Below are 18,126 nucleotides of genomic sequence, written 5' to 3' on the forward strand. Positions count from 1 at the left end.
TTTTGGGGTTTTTTTTCCTATTTTTGATTTTTAATTTTTGTGAATTTTCTAATGCTTTGACATTCGTTTTGGAAGACCTCAAATTTTGAGATCTTTTTTTTTAACTTTCCGGATTAAAAGTTAATTAATTTTTAAGTTTAAAATTTGTGAATATTTATTTCAGGATTTGAATTTTTGGGAATTAAATTTTCATATTTCGGTCCCTGAATTCCAATTGTTTTCTATAGTGTTTTCTATTTATAATAATTTTGATTTTATGATTTCAAGGCATCACAAATCTGTTTTACTCTCGCCCGGTGCAATGGAGAATAGTGTCATTGGTCCATACAAACAGGGGTGCTTTCCAATACACCACTTTTTTCAATTCATCTTTTCATTACTTCAGATATTATTTAAGAAAGAAAAAAATATTTTTATTGATTCTTTAGTTTTTGTGTATTAATTTATTAGTAAAAAAAATCCACGGGGTTGTATCCGAGACACGACCGCTTAGGACGTAGGACTACGCAATCTTTTTTTAAATTTTTTTGGTTTATCTTTTCGGATATCATTCGCACGTATTCGCGAATGTTCATAAATAACTCTTTAGCTAAAAGTTCCGGGGACCCAGAAAAGGTTTAATGGCTTGCGTGGTTTTGTAGAATCATTTTTTTTGTCCCTTCTATTTATTTTAGGCTCATTGGCATTTTAGCTGTAACAGAGCCGATTTTTAATCGTGTACATGTCACATATTTATCATATATATAATTAGCACATTACACAGTTGCCATTTTTCGGCGTTAGAGTATTCCCTTCTATACCATTCCATATAGTACACATTTACACAGTAGCAGCCATTTAGGCGTAAGAGTTTTCTATCTGTTCTTCCATTATCCAGTTAGACCGGACAGCGGAGACAGTTGATTGATTATTGTTGAGTTATTTATAGAACAGCAGCCCGATGTGTCTTGCAGAGCAGAGCAGTTGTATGGATGAATCGATCTTATTTCGACCGTGGATCGATCTCCATCGCTGATGATTGTTGCGTGGACGTAGTTATTCTGTAACAACACAAAGATGGTCAATGAGGGCCCTGAGTTTCGAACTCACGATCGATCGCTTACTAAGCGAACGCGCAACAAATGTGGCTACGGAGGCCCCCCTTGTAGAATCATTTAGAGAAGCAACGATTCTTTCTTGCCTTTGCGAGAACAATACACTAATTGGTCATGTGTCGCAATTTGTTTCTTTATATCAATGCACGCATTGCACTGAGTATTTAACGAGAGGCATCTTCCGTGTATCGCCATTCAACAAGCATCAAACACACGTCTAACAGATGCACAAAGTTGCAGCGATAAACTTCAAGTGAAATATTCGCTAACGTTTACAGCTCGAGGGGAAACATAAAACACAAAACGAGCAGAATAAGCGACCTTGTTGTTTCGGGCACAGAAAGATTCTGAGAATTTTCCTCAAATTCCTCAAATTACAATACTTACTTACTTCGCAAATATTCTCTTTTCGCTATCCCCCTTCTTTGATTCTATTGTTCTTCTTCTTCTTTTTTCTTTTGTTTACGGAGACTTTAAATCCAACGATTCATTCGTCTCCCGACTGTTTCTATTCTAGCGGCTGCATAGGTTGCTCGTTATTGACAGCTCTGTTTGGGAAAGCACACAAATGGACAGAACAAATGTATGGGGAAATGGGAATGCTTTCAATTTTCATCAATTTAAACCATATACAGACTATGGGGTTGTAATATATAGCATATCAAACAAATCTTAGAAAATTTCTGATTCGATTGGTATGCAAATCATTAAAATCCATTCGCAGCAAAAATAGTTATAAACATTAACTTTATTTCATAAAAACGTGACCTGTTTTCTGATTTGGCACCCTTAATGTAAGACGTAGTCCTACGTCAAAAATCGTGGTCCTGAAAAGAACCGAAAGTTTGCACGGTTTTACCCTTGAAAGCCAATTCAACATTAACTCTCAGCTTGAAGATATGCTTCTGACTGCACGTTGGTTAGAGTGATAATGAAATAAAAATCGCAAATTACATATTTTATATTTTCGCCCGCTGATATGCACTTCGACGCTACATTATGTGCACATGCGCAGATTGTTCGTGCCAATGGATCAATCAAAACGTGGAATTTTTGTAGAAATATTTCCAGCGTAAAAGTTTTTGCGACATATCTAGGAAAAAATTGTTTCACAAGTGTACTAATGGATCACCTTCTTTTCTTTTTCAGATCATTTGGAAACCTTTCACGCACTTTTGACAATTTATTATTGATTATTGTCTTTAAAGCTGTAAGTATTATTGATCGATAAGTCTTTAAAGCTGTATTCTGCTTGAATGCAATTTGAATGTTTCGAAATTTCAATTGTTAGCGTTATGTGGTTTGCCTGACACGGCTCCTTATATCATTTATTTATAAATTACTAGCTGACCCGGCAAACGTTGTTCTGCCATATAAATTGTTCCTAACGAATATGTTGGGTGTTAAATAAAACATAACTGATGTATTAAGTAAGTGTGTTTGAATGTTTTAACGATCTATGAAATTAATCGAATGTGATCGATAAAGAAGAACGAATGAAACGATTTGAACGGATGTTTATATGTTTAATGTATTTCATTAACCCATTTTGTGCCAAGCGTTCGAAGAATCGAACTTTGATAATTTTTAATGCCTTTGGAAAGCAACCAAATGATAATTTTTTTGCACCAAAAGGAAGTTTAATTTATTAGCTACCACTTACCATAAATTTCGTTCAATTTTGCATAACTTTATTGGGCAGTAAATTTGATTTAAAGCAAGTATGTTTGGAATGTGTTTTCAATTTCAATAAAAAACCGATAAAATACAAAAATACGTGAACTTTTCTACAGTATAACTGCGATAGAAGAACATACATAACAGCTGGGGAAATTGAGTGTTAAAAAAATCGAACGTTAACCATAACGGACATTTCTGTTCTGCTGAATCAATACCAATACATCTGACCTCCTCAGCGCATTCTAGTTTGTTTACTTTGGAAGACGGAAGGTTTTTTCATTTTTTCAGAAATTTCAATTGTGAATATTTGTTAGTATCAATTAACTCAGTAAATATTATCGAAAAATTGCATTTCTGTCCGTGATAACCTTAGGTGATGACAGTCCGTAGAATTTCGTGTGTGGAGGAGTTGGAGGAAATCAGTGCGTGGAAGAATGGTTCTAATGAGATTGCTGGGTGAATATTCTCCCGCCGGATTGGGTGGGTGATCTCATCGATGAAGAAAACCTAAATGATGATTCTATTCAACAGGATAATAACCTCCCAACCCTCTAGCCATTAATTTTTCGCAGCGTATTTGCAGATTTTGAAAAATGTTCGATTTTTCGGGAAATGGATAATCGGAAACAAATACTTGTTGAGCATTAACATTTTTCCACGGACAACAATCTAAATGAAAGCAATAGCATTCGTTTAAAAAAAAAAGTCGGCCGGTAATAAATTAAAACTACATGAAAGAAGAAAGGTCACATCTCACCATAGGTGGATCAATTCAGGTTTATACTTGGAAGCTTTCATTCCTCTGTGCTTGGTAGTCCAGAAATGTAAAATTAATGCATTTATTAATGCCGTATATTAGCTTACTGAAGTGACCTTCAGTTCACAGTATGTTTGTAATTGCAAGAAAAAGTGCAGGCTTCGGCTAATACTCGATTTCCCGCAAAATGGAAGTTGTGAAAAAAATAATTCTTGATCATTGGGGTTCAAATTCTGTCTCGTTGATGGAAAATACGCCCTTGTCATTTTCAAGATGAACGGCTAAATTTATAGCTGCTGGGTCATGTTCATGAATTGGGAAACCAAAGATACGCCAGGCAACTTCAATGGAGCTGATACAGAGCTAATTTTAGTTTGAAATTTTTGTTTTAAAAGCGTTTTTTCCACCCTAATATCCATTTTGCATATTTGCTCCACAGAAATTGAACACAGAGCTCAATGTTGTCTATGTCGAATTGCATCGCAAGGTTGACACATTTGCATAACTTGATTGGACTTGAGTCGAACGGATTTCAGAATGCAAAATTGCAATCCGTACGGATAGCAATTGGCTCTGACGCTGTTACGGCGTTGCTCACGATAGCGTTTTTCAAGTGAATGTATTCTTCATCAAGCTTATGTTGATTAGTTCGTAGGAATCGCAGTCGTTCACTCTCTACCTTCGCTTACAAGTCGATCGTGATTTGTTGCTACAGCTCACGACATCATATAATGACATCATACGCTATACTTAAAATCCATCGAGGGCACTCCTTTATTTTATTCGTCTGATATAGCTATTCATAAATATTATTTCAAAATGAGTAATGATGTTCATAATGAATGGAGTACCTGTAGCAGTAACATGTTGTCTAGTGTTTCTTGTTCATCTTGTTTATTCAAGACGGTCGGGCATTTTTCGTCAAAGATATTTCTTCTGACTTGCATTGTGGTCACACACATTCTACAGCTTGCCACTCAGAATAAATTCAAGGCTTGTTGTTTGGAAGAGGAATCTCAACTAAGTACTAGTAAAAATGAAGCAAGTAATACTACGATGAGAAGGCAAACGTTGAGAACGTTAGTGCTATTGAAGAAGAACATGGAGAAAGTCGTATGAAAGATGTGCGTTAACGATGGATTCAAGATTATTGTTTTTTCTTCGAATCACAATTTCTCGCGTCATTGTGCAGACACCTTCTATGATTTTAGTAACGCTTGCGCACTGAATCTAAACACGTGCTCTCCAGCAGATGTTCTATCAGAATTGGTGACAATAACGTGATTGCCATTTTGTAAACCGAGCAAGTGGGATTTGAAGTATTTCAATAATTCGTTGTGCTCATTCAACAATATTTCCAGCTCGCGGGCGATATGCCTGGCTTTAGACGAAGTAAAGTTACTTGCGAATGTGTGGATGAAAGTTCGATCTAGCGCCATCTGTTATTTAACAACATAAATAAATTCGTTCTGTTTGAAAAACGACCAACGGTTAAATTTTTTGAATATTGTTTATACAAAACTACTAAAATCGCGATTGAAAATAGGGTATGGGGTTTAAATTTCTGGTTATATGTATTGTTTGAAGCAAAATTTGAGAAAAAAAAATCTGCATAGAGGCACTCTAATCGGTATTAAATATTTAGTAATCGGTATCCTAGCGGTATCGTATATAGTTTACAACCTATTCTCATGCTTACCAAGTTTTTTGTGCATAATTTCATCAAAATCGGTCGAGTCGTTTCGGAGGAGTTCGATAACAAACACCGTGACACGAGATTTTTATATATAATATATAGAAGATAATTAAAGTACTTTATCGGTTGTAAAATCAACAGCACGAGGCCAATGTGACATACCATTTATGAAACGACAAATCACTGTTTAGCGCCAACAAAGTTTGTTTAAATAGATTTGTTTTGTCTGCCGTTTGCTGCTACCCTCAAAGGCGCAAGGGCCAGCATGCAAACAGTATCCAAAAACCTTAGACACTTCTTTTATTTAGCATGCAAAAGTACCCTTTGCTCGGCCCGTTGGAAGTCACTCTGATTTATGTTGCTTTGAATGGGATGGGATTCATTCTTGTTTTATTTCGCCACATATTGACCCTGAGCAGGAGCCCCTCTTGGGCCTTTCAGAGGAGAATTGCACTGTAAAAAAAAAGGAAATTTGTCGTTTTGATTTCCACCGTCACCAATCTTGTGGAACAGATCTTGGATTAGAAACTGTAACGTGGAAGAGGTCTTGGAAAGAATTTTCAGTCATTCGATTTTCGAACTTCGGAAGGTCGCATGACTTGGAAATTACTCACAGTGTGGGTATACATACTCTCGTTGAGAATGCACATAGTATTTCTGGAATTGCGCATAGCTACAATTGAGTCACATTAGACGCGGGCAACTATGTCAATTTGCAAGCCGCGGGCCGCGAAAGAACGGTCACGTAGTCACGCTCGAATGAAAAGGTTCCACTGTGTTAGACGGGTGTAAAATCAGATTACGTGTAGAGTTCCGAAAGGAAGTGACAACGGGAGATAACGAGATAACAAACGCGCTCACTGGCTTCCTAGGGTAGGTTGGGCTATATGCTTATATTTACCACAACAAAAAAGCAGATGGGTGATAATCAGGAAGTGGGTGTCTTAAATCAAACGACCTATTTCATACATTATCATAAATCCCAGTTTCCCCGTACGGGATATTAAAATTGAAAACATGTCAAGTCGATAACATCCCTGACCTTGTTTCTATCCTCGATGAACTATATCGAGGTGCAATATAATTCTCCGATCATACTTCTCGCCTCGCAAGAAAAGCAGGAAGTGGAGTGCAATCCTCCCCCAGGAAAAGCGATAAAACATCAGTGATATCATAACTTTTTTTTCGTGCAATCACTTCTGTCCCGTTGGGGTGGTAATCTTCATCTAGAATCGGCCGAGGGCCGGGTAGTAATCGGAAGCTTCTATAGCTTCCCCGAGATGAATTCATCGGATGGCGATGTCGACAGAATCTCCCTTATCGGCGATGGGTCACTCTTCCTTTCGCATGCCCATTGATAAACAGGTTCAACGGGTTTTCCCGGTTAACACATTACGCTGGAACGAATCGATGCCATATTCTCGTTAAAAGGAAGTTATGGAAGAGAATTTCATTGGCACAATTATTTGCCGTTATGTTTTGGGTTGTAGGAAGGCGAACATTTGTGTCTTGATTTTCTCTCGGTGACTGATTTTTCGGAGTCCGTAGACTGTCGTGTGGTCCCGTGGCTAGCGTCACACATTATGTCGAGGGTTTGGGTTCGATCCTATTCAGGTCGGGAGATTTTTCGTCAAACAAATTTCTTCCGACCTGCACTGTGGTATTTAATTTTTATGTTTATAAATTCGTAAGTCTTAATTGTGATATAATTTTTAGTAATCCTGAAGTGTTCTACATTTAACTTAAATTTTGAATCACCAGCTTTTAATTCAAAATGATTAATTTAAAATTGGTATAGATTCTACAAAATTTCTTTGAGGAGCATTCGTGAAGTTCTGAAGCTTATAACATTATTTATTTATTTATTTATTCTTAGTCTTCGGTGTTAAATCGTACAGACTGTGACTTAAACTAAACTAAATTTCTAATTCTGTTAACGAACACATCCTTGCTGATACAGAAATCAAAATTGTCATAAACTGCGTTAAAAGCACGAATACATGCACTAAAAGGATTGTTGAACCCGTAGTTTGTTCTGTTATCTGGTAGTCGAAGAGCGTTGTGATGTCGAAGAGTGCGAGACGGGACGTTTATGTAGATACTCTGAAGTAATGCCGGGCAATCCATACGATTTGTGAGAATGTCGAAGATAAACACTCGCTGCAGCTTCAGGCGTCTGGCTGATAATGTCTCCAAACCAATCAGCAGGCAGCGTGATGTGTACGGTGGCAATTCGGCAGGGTTAGCCCAGGGAAGCTGACGAAGAGCGAATCGGATGAAATGCTTCTGTACTCGTTCAAGTTTCAGACCATGTGAGACGTGATAAGGTGCCCAAACTGGCGCTGCATATTCCATAACACTGCGTACTACGGAGCAGTATAATGATTTAAGAGCATATACATCAGTGATGAATGCTGTGTGGCGACGAATGAATCCCAGTGCAGAGAATGCCTTGGCTGCAGTTGACACAACATGTTCACATCTCAGCTTACTGTCCACGGTCACACCTAGGTCATGTATGGAATTAACCCGCTCAAGAGCGGTCGAATTAATATGGTAACTGAATTTAATAGCGGTTTTACAGCGGGTAAAAGAGATAACTTTGCATTTTTTGATATTTACAGTCATACCATTTGCATCGCACCACAACAAAAGTTGATCTATATCAGTTTGCAAAGCTTCACAATCCAGGACGGATGCAATCAACCGGAATATTTTCAGGTCGTCGGCAAAGAATAATTTTTTCGATGACAAACGGTGGGCGAGATCGTTTATGTATAGAACCCGAGGCCCGAGTACGCTTCCTTGAGGAACTCCAGATGTAATGTTAAACGATGCCGAGACTTCGTGATCAACTTGTACGAAAGCTATCCGCCCGGTAAGATATGACTTCAGCCAATCAACTATCCAATTTGGGAAGCCTAAATCTGAAAGTTTGTCGACAACGAGGATGTGAGGAACCACGTCGAAAGCCTTTGAGAAGTCCACGTAGATCGAATCTACTTGGCAACGGGATTCTACTGCAGGAAACAATGTGTTACTGTATTCCATCAGATTGGTCGTCGTTGAACGACGCTCGACGAAACCATGCTGGAATTCGCTGATTAAAGGCTTAGCAGCATTATTCAGAAAACGATGGACGACTGTTTCGAAAACTTTGCCCAGACAGCAAAGTATCGATATTCCACGGTAGTTCAGCAAACAGGTTGGCGGCTTCTTTGGCTGTGCTTGCTCGGCGTCCTTTATATTCCACATTGCATGGAATGCGTTACGATGATTTTTGAGCTCTAACAAAAGCCCAAAAAGATGAAGGATTCAACTTCAAATCAGATTGGAGCTTATCTACGTACGCTGCATATGTTGTCTTAAGCAGAACATTATATTCACTTTCAATGTGTCGTAGGATGTTGCTGTTTTCTTCAGATCTGGCACTAAAGAATCGATTGCGGGCTTTACGAAGCTTGTTGCGCAAGTGACGGAGCTCGGGCGTCCACCAAGGTTTACGGATAACAATGAAAGTGCCAGTGTGGCGACGTGGAACTAGCTTATCGAAAACGTTATGTAGCGTAGCATAGAAAGCAGCCACAGTTTCATCCAGTGGAGTACAGCTCAAGCGTTGTGCCCAGTCAATTACCGAAAGTTCATTTTTCAACGAGCTAATATCACATCTTTTGAAGTCGAAATACGTGGCTTCCGCCGGAGCGTGGCTGAAACATGGCACAGTTAATTGAGTGTCCAGCCTCAGAATGAACGGTTTATGATGTTCATCTAATTTTAGGAGTGGAGTTGGAGGGCTAAAATGTTCGACGTAATCAGGAATGTTGACATACGCTAGGTCGAGAATTCTACCATTCACGTTCCGGAGTCCGTTCATCTGAACAAGTCCAATAGCGGACATTGCTTCGGTCAGCATTATCTCCTGCTCTGTTGATGCGTTCACGGGTAGATAACCGATTATATCTTAGTCAAATTTCCATCGAAGGTCTGGTAAGTTGTAGTCGCCTAATGCTAAAACAATGTCAGCGTTAGTTGAGTTGTCGCATACGTCCTGGATTGCATTAGTGTGCGCAATATATATTTGCTTGCATTAGACGACGGTCTGAGGTAGATTCCGACAACATAAAGTGAACGGTTTGCTAATTTGATGCGAATACTAGTTTGTTCAAGCTGATCGCAATTATCCACAGGGATTGCACTGCATTGATGGGAAATCTTGACGGCAATGAGCACTCCGCCATCTCTTGATAGTTCACTTGTAGAATCACTTCGATCGCATCTGAAGATATGATAGTCGGATGACAGTTCGCTATCAACGATGTCAGGTCGAAGCCATGTTTCTGTCAGCACAAGAATGTCATAATCGCAGCTGGAAAGCATCAGTCGAAGCTCGTTCGTTTTGGTACGCAGTCCCCTGACATTTTGGTAATACACCGACAGAAAGCGATTGGTTGACGTCGTGTTTGTGTTGAACATTAGAGCCGAATCAATTGGAGATGCGCCATTCGTTTCAACATGTCCAGGGCAACTGATATCCGAAAAAACTTCAGGCCGAAGAATGGAGGAACAATTCAAATACTTGCCTGCGAGTGGATTGAGGAAAACCCTTTCCCTTTCCACGAATACAGGGCCGGGATGACTCTGGTGACATAATTCGACTGAGTCACGTGTTGTGCGATTGCTATCGGTGGTTGGCACGACTGTTTCGGGTGGGTGGGGGTCTTCCTTACGGCTTTCGCAGGTGCATCCCGGCGAAGGTAGTCCTTTTTGTGTGTATTGCGGTAGACTAACTGGCGCGAATGTCGTGTGAGTTGAGTTCAGTTGATCGTCAGCCCGATCGTCATTACCCGATTACACGATTTTTAAGGCCCTGCTCATGTCACTACAATTTAAAGAAGTACTGGTTTCCATACTGAGAAACTCTTTCCGTTGAAATCATAACGCCCAAAATAATTGATAAAATTTAAAAAATTATTATAGAGACCCAAATTCTGGGATCTCTAGTATGTTAGACGAAAGTTAACGCAACATATTAGGCGTGGTGCACAAAATATGCAACGCTGAAAATTCATTTTTTTTTAATTCTGAAAAAGTATATGAATAGTCCATACAATTTCCAACAAGTCATCCATACATCGGAAGAAGTGCACTACTACAGGGAAAAACGTTTCCCAAGCAACAACTTTTTAATGTTTTATTTGAAGAATTACTACTAATGTTTAACTCGTAACATTTTCATGTGTAAATGGACATGTTCTGTTAACCTTTTTTTTATTTAGAAACATGAATTTACACATAAAAATATTACGAATGAAACATAATTTTCTGAAGGGTCTTCATATAAAAATGCCACATATTCCTGAAACTATAGAAAATAGAAAGTTGACGTCTTCGACAAAAGCTCATATTTTAATAAGATCTAAACTTCGTCGAATACACTACATCGCAATCTTGACTCCAAACAATATTAGGATTAGGATTTTCCCTGTAAAAGGGCCCATTGTCCGATGTATGGGGGATTTGCTGAAAAATGTATAAGGTGCTCATATATTTTTTGTAATTTAAAAAAACATTTTTAGGAAAAATGAATTTCAATTTTCAAAATAACTTTTTTTCTGTGTAATTTTTTGAGTTTTTTTCGTCAATTTTCCATATTTCATTTTTTAACCGAATTTTGTATGGATTATAGTTTTTGAGTTATATTTTTTTGTAAAAAAAAAAAATAAAAGAATGGCCCTTTTTAAAAAGAAGTCTAATTCTTTTTTGATGATTTCAAGTATGCAAAGGTGCTTGAATGACCAATGTCCTTACATCCAGAACGTTTCACTGCAATCTGAGATGCTGTCACCAATGACCGGTCGAGTTGGCATGGAATTTCTCTTTAGCTTTTTTTGAGCAATGAAAAGATCAACGTAAAGTCATCTGCCCAGGCCGGAATCAATTGTTCATGAAAAAGTTTCTTATATGCGAGAAGGCACTTTGGAAGAATTTGGAAGTTCATAGAAAGAAGAACAAATAAAGACGGAAAATTAATGCTCACACCTGTTGAAATTAGTGCTTTCAAACCATGTGGCGTTTAGTTGAGATAAACATGGGCTAATGGTAAACTGATGTTGATCCACACAAAAATTCTCGCTTGGTCCTCCATTCACATTAACTATGATTATTGGCTTGATTATTCATTGATACCGAATAATCTCGAATTCAGGCAACTCGCACACCCTTTTAAAATCGAGCCCATGTTAAAATACGTTTGACGCCTTCAATGAATTTTATTCTTTAGTCCGTAAAAATACAACTGGCAACGCAAGTGGAACGAAGATGAATTGGGTCGGTGGTTTCACTCGATTATCCCTAAGATTAGCCTTAAACCATGGTTCAAAAGTCTGGACTTGAGTCGGGACTTTATTCGCACCTTCTTTCGGCTCATGTCCAATCAATGTTCGTTAGATGCGCTACTCTTTCGTATTAATCTTGTCCACAGCATTATCTGTGTTTGTGGCCAAGGTTACCACGACATCGAACACGTTGTTTGGTCGTGCGAGGGGTATGTTGTTGCCAGATCGAATTTAGAAAACTCTCTTCGGGCCAGAGGAAGGCAGCCCAATGTGCCGGTGAGAGATGTGTTGGCTCGGCTAGATCTTGATTACTTGTCCCAAATATATGTTTTTCTTAAAACTATCGATCTTCGAGTGTGATTGTTCTTACATCCTTTCCCCTCCTTTTCGTCCTTTGCGAGTTATCGGTTCACTTCCATTAGAATAAGGTGAATTGTAATACATATTAGATGTAAGGATAGTTTTTAAGAATTGAGTGTGAAGTGTGAGTATGAATGAGAATGTGAGTATGAGTGTGAACATTGTTACAATCTCCTTACATCCCTTTCTTTTCCTAACGAAAATGTGTCCCCCTTCTAAACTCGAGTCGACCGCGAGTAATCGGTTTCCTATTTTATTAACCATAGAATTAAGGAAACATGTTCATACATTCTAGTTAAAATATAGTTCAGAGTTTGGCTCCTTTAAACTTATGTAACTGAGCCTGTAAAAATAAACGATTTAATAAAAATAAAATTAAAAAAAAATACGTTTGAAGAACTTTGCCTTCCTGGACGAACTGCAATACACATTGGTCCACTATATGCCCTAACTTCATTTTGCATCCCGCGATAACAGATGTTGAGCATCCATGACAAAACCATAATCCGGTAGATTAACGCGATATTCGAGATCTATTAATCGGTGCCTGTCTTTGCAAACACAAAGGAAGATGGTAAGAAGAACGATGAAGAAGGTGAAAACAAGAATGAGAAACAAATAAAAAAGCACGATAAGAAGAAAGAGTCAAAGAAAAACCGAATAGAAATAGCATAGGTGGTGATGATTCGGATGGCAATCATAATATGGAAGCGATAAAAAGTACAATTTTTGAAAGGAAAATAAAGGAAAGTAATTACTGATAGACGATGAAAATGTGAACGAGAAAAATGGAATGAGGTATAACTATTGGGGGTGGGAGAAAGAGCAGAAAAAATAAAAATAAAATGGAAATGATAATGATAATAATATAAGGAAATTATAACGATAGAAACAGTTAGAAGGAAAAATTGAGAATTGAGAATTATGAATCGTGATTGAGAACAAGAAAGAATGGTGAAAAGGATATAAAAAAATATATATAGGATGAGACAGAGAGAGAGAGTGAGAATAAAAATTGAAACAAACGAGAAAACATGAGAATGAGAAGAAAATGGAACAAATGAAGAAAAAAATTATACAGGATGATGTCAAAGACACGAACGCTTTGTTGACGTAGGACTACGAAAATATATAAATGCTAAGTAAGTATTCACTCAATCAATCTAGTTTTCGATGAGTTGTGTTATGTTGATATTTTCGTCTCCTCCTTTTCAATTCTTTTGAAGAATAAGATATGGGATAATCTCTCTTTCTGAAGTTCAACGAGAATGCTTTCTCGTCTCTCTTTTAGAACTGATAATATGGAGCGAAAAATCAAAGCTAATTTTACCGACGTTAGCCTTTTTAGACTTCACGATGAAGTCCAATGTTATTGCACATTTTCATGCAATTTTTTTCAGTGGTACTGAAGAATTGAAAAACCATTCTCGGCTCAAGAAGTCACTGAAAACGAAACCATTTTTCGACTAATCATAACTCGTTGAAAAATGAAAATCGGCATTGTGTTTCTCGCGAGAATCAAAGTGAGCGTAGAAAATTCTCTCGTCGCATATTCTCAGCTATTTTTTCCGGTGGGTGAAAACGGATGCTTTTTCTCTCAAATCGGCGAACATTTCGATCTCTGGTTTCATTGCTTCGGATATTTAGGTTTAAGATTGGATAGGTTTATCTTAGAATGTAAAGAATTTTCATAAATTCTTTAGTAAGAGGTTGAACTAACAACGCTTATCATGATGTAATTGTAGAACATGTGGGAATACAATTATCCAAATTTTCCCATTTCCTTCAAATTTTCCGATTTTTTTCGCCGTTAATCTGGGGACAGAAGCGACCACAATAAAATGAAAACAGCTTAAATCGGACGATCCGCTCTCGAGTTTAACGCTTACCAATACATTTGGCGTTTCATTTTTATTTATTCATATTTTCAATTTTCACAAATTTTGAAATTTTCAGGTTTTAAAATTTTTGAGATTTCTGAATTTATTCACAGTGCGGACTCGATTATATACATTTTTCAATTTGTTTCTACTGTATGTAGTTTAATCAAGAGGCTATTTTTATTTTTAATTGTTTTATATACATAATTTTTTTGTTGTTTGAATACAAAAAAAAATTAATTCTTGTTTTATCCTCTGAAAGTCAGAAAATACCTTTCTCATATAAAAAATTACATGAATTCGGGATCTTCCAGGAGGTGATAGAGGATCATATTTGATGAAAAAAAATCCTACTACGCATATGTTTGAATTTCGACAAAAACTGTATAGTTATTGATCTTGTTTTTTGTGATGTTGGCCGTTAATAGACTCTACTTCAAAAAGTACGCTACGTAAGATGATTCTACAGATTCTATTTGAAAGATTAGAAAATTTAGTACAGGATCTAAATGTGAAACATCTAAATCAGTGGATTGAAACAATATTTTGGAAGTAAAAAACTTGAAAGATAATGGCTTTGTATATGTTATTATTAATTTTATCCCAAAAAATGTTTGTGTCAGATATCAAAAAACCTTTTTTTAATCTGTAAATACAATCGAAACTAAAATTGTACATAATCATATACAGCGCGGACTCGATTATATACAGGTTTACGATTTCTTTTCACTGTATATAATGGAATTCTGTATAGAATCGAGTCAAAAAAAAATATTTTATTTTATTTGTTTTTTATGCATATATTTTTCGTTTATTGACAGTAAAAGAAGAATTTAATTTTTGATTCATCCCCTTAAAGTCAGAAAACACATTTCACACATAAAACAATATTTTTTTCCATAATCTCTCAGGAGGTGATAGATGATCATATTTGATGGAAAAAATCCTTCTACGCATATGTTCGAATTTCAACAATGACAGAATTATAGAACTTTTTTTCTGCTTCGGACTCTGTTGCCTCAAACTGGCTCTACACTAAAAAGTACGTTACCTAAGCCAATTCCGTTGCTTTAGTACAGGATATAGTAGTGGAACATCTAAGTTAGTGTATTAAAATAACATTTTGGAAGTGAAAAATTTAAATGTTAGTAATTTTTAGTGCGTGATTATTAATTTTATCCCAAAAATTTAAAGTAAACTAAATTGTTTCTATCAATCAAATTAAAACTCTCAAACCACTCTACAATTTGCTCTTCGACGCCCAACTTTTATCTTTCTTAATTTCGCTGCAATATTTTTTTAAGATTCCTGGTGGAAATTCAAGCAAAATCTCCAAAAATCGTGTTTTTTTTACTCCACATTACTTATAATAGCCACTTAAACATCACCTTAACGTTGGAAGGTTACATTTTTTCTTGAAATAAATCATATTTAAACTACAGTAAAACCTGCTTTTGTGCGAATTTTTTTTGTGCGATTTATTTTGTGCGGTTTTTTGTGCGATTTTTTTTTGTTTTTGCGATTTTTTTTGTGTGTATGCATAGAAGCATATTTGACGAAGTTATCGTCCAATTAGTTTTTTTTCGATGATTTATATGCATTTCAGTTCGAAAAAAGCATATTTGCGTCTCAATTATTCATTATTATTGTGCGGTTCCTATCCCCCGCACAAAAAAAACGGTTGTCTGTATATAAAAAAAAATTCTAACTGTATATAATCGAGTCCAAAATGGTATATAATTGAATCACATATAATCGAGTCTGTATATAATCGAGTCTGTATATAATCGAGTCCGACCTGTATAACCGAGTCAATATATATTCGAGTCTGACCTATATTTACAAACTCTTAACTTTCAAAATTGTTTAATTTCCAAATTTTGAGAAATTAAAATTTTTAATTTTTTTATGTTAAAAATAAATTTTAAAACTTCAAATTTTTAATTTCATGATTTATAAATTTAAAATTTTTGAATTACATTTTATTTGAATTCTGAAATATTTAAATATATAGGTAATTTCCAATTTCATTTTCAAAATTTTAAGATAATGTTAATTTTTAAGTATTTGAAGATTTTTAAATTTTGAAATTTTCTTAGATTATTTAGATTTCAGTATTTCCAGATTCTCAAATTGACAGATTTTTAAATTTTATTTTCTTCATGAAATTCTCCGATTTTCAAATTTTTGGGTGTAATGATTTAATTTTTGTTCTAAACTTTTGAGTTTTTGTGTTTTTTTTAAATTTATAGATTCACAAAGTTTAATTTCTTCAATTTTTAGATTTCTATATTTTGAAATTTTTACCTTGCCAAATTTTCAGATATTGAAATACTCTCATTCAGATTTTTAACCATTAGATTTTTGAGATTTTCATATTTTTTTTCATATTTTCATATTTCAGTATAAACTTAACACATTAACACATTCGCATAGGAGAGAAGAAAACGTTTCCTATTGACAAGAAACAAATTTTAAAAATTAGAGAAATTAAAAGAAACGACATTTTCGTGCTATACTTTTCAACAGAATATCCATTGTCTCATTGATTTCCTTTAAATCATGTTTCAAGGTTATGAAACAGATGATAGTCGCTGGAGATTGAATCGGGCGAATGTGGTGAAAATATTAGAACTTTCATTCACTGATTTCAGTCACCGCAACAGCCGACAAACTTCTGATCGACCGTTAGTTTCACCGTACCTGAATGATGAGCATTTTCTACGCCAAATTTGCCGAAATACAACTGATTTTGACGCGACCTTCTGTAATTCTTTTAAACCTTGTACATTGTACAACCTTTAAATTGGGATAGGGGTCTCCAAAATCTTTTTTTTTTAAATGATGAGTGGAAATCAAGATGTCTAATTAGTTTAATGATGTAATGATTTGTAAAATGATTTTTGAATATACCGTTAAAAACTTACTCAATATTTGAATTCACCACTAAAAAAATATATATATAATTGACCGCTGAGAAACAACTAAGCTATGACCATTTGCGTAGAATCAGTTCCGGAAAGAAACCAGTATTTGTTAAGTATTAGACGAATTTCATGCCAACTCGACTGGCCGTTGGCAGCACTACTCAGATAGTAGTGAAACGTTATGGGTGTATAGACATGGATCATTTAAGCAACTTTGCATACTTAAAATGTTCGAAAAATAATTAGACTACTTTGTGGAAAAAGCCAATTTTTTTCTTAATTTTTTACAAAAATTTATAACTCAAAAACTATGATACCTACAAAATTCATGTCAAAAGTTGAAATGTAGGAAATTGTTTATATTTTTATTAAAAAATACCAAATTTTTTTTGGAAAAAATTTTCGCTGAAAAAAAGTTATTTTAAAAATTAAAATTCATTTTTCTCAAAAATGCATTTTTCCAAAATTCCCATAAATATATATAGGAGTAACCCTTACAATTTCCAACAAGTCGTCCATACAACGGAAGATGGGCACTTTTACAGGGAAAACGTTTTTCGAACAACAACGTTTTCATGTTTTCTTTGAAAAAATTACAACTTATCCTAATTTTGTTTAATGTCAAGATAGCGATATAGTGTATTCGACAAAGTTCTAGATCTTGTGAAAATATAAACTTTTGTCGAAGACATCAACTTTTTATCTTTTATAGTTTTTGGAATAATCATTGGAATAAATCATTTTTGTATGAAGACTCCTGAAAAAAATAATGTTTTGCTCGTAACATGTTTGTGTGTAAATTTTCATTTTTGATATGTTTCAAAATAGAGAAAAGTTAGCAGAGCATGTAAATTGCGATAATTTATACATAAAAATGTTACGAATTAAACATTAATATTTAGTATTTTTTAAAGAAAAAATGAAAAAGTTGTTGCTCGAAAAACTTTTTCCATGTGAATGTGCCCATCGTCCGATGTATGGAAAAATTGTTGAAAATTTTAAGGGCTTTTTATATCTATTTTTTTTAGAATTTTAAAAGCATATGTTTTCGGGAAAAATTAATTTTAGTTTTCAAAATATTTTTTTTTCAATGAAATTTTTTTCAAAATTTCGAACAAGTTTTCCATACATCGGACGATGGGCACATTTACATGGAAAAAGTTTTTCGAACAACAACTTTTCAATATTTTTTTTTGAAAAAATACTATCGAGTAAAAAATTATTTTTTTCTGGAGTCTTCATACAAAAATGACTTCCAAAAAAAAAAATATTCCAAAAACTATAAAAGATAGAAAGTTGATGTCTTCGACAAAAGTTTGTTTTTCAACAAGATCTCAAATTTTGTCGAATACAACATATCGCTATCTTGACTTTAAACAAAATTAGAATAAGCTGTA

At 35.2% G+C, this 18,126-nt stretch overlaps 1 protein-coding gene across 8 annotated transcripts in view; it reads left to right on the forward strand.

Annotated features, from left to right (window-relative positions):
- The window catches only part of LOC129767057 (protein gone early), a 262,177-nt gene that overhangs the window by 45,388 nt on the left and 198,663 nt on the right, over nucleotides 1-18,126 (forward strand). Inside the window, exon 1 of one of the 8 annotated variants that reach the window (XM_055767697.1) lies at nucleotides 2,286-2,304. The exons of the other annotated variants lie outside the window; for them this stretch is intronic. The gene's annotated coding sequence lies outside the window, so the exon portion shown is untranslated. Of the gene's footprint in view, nucleotides 1-2,285; nucleotides 2,305-18,126 lie in introns of those variants that run through there. 8 annotated transcript variants of the gene reach the window in all.

The sequence above is a fragment of the Toxorhynchites rutilus genome, chromosome 1 (genome assembly GCF_029784135.1).
Source record: "Toxorhynchites rutilus septentrionalis strain SRP chromosome 1, ASM2978413v1, whole genome shotgun sequence".
Lineage (NCBI taxonomy): Eukaryota > Metazoa > Arthropoda > Insecta > Diptera > Culicidae > Toxorhynchites > Toxorhynchites rutilus.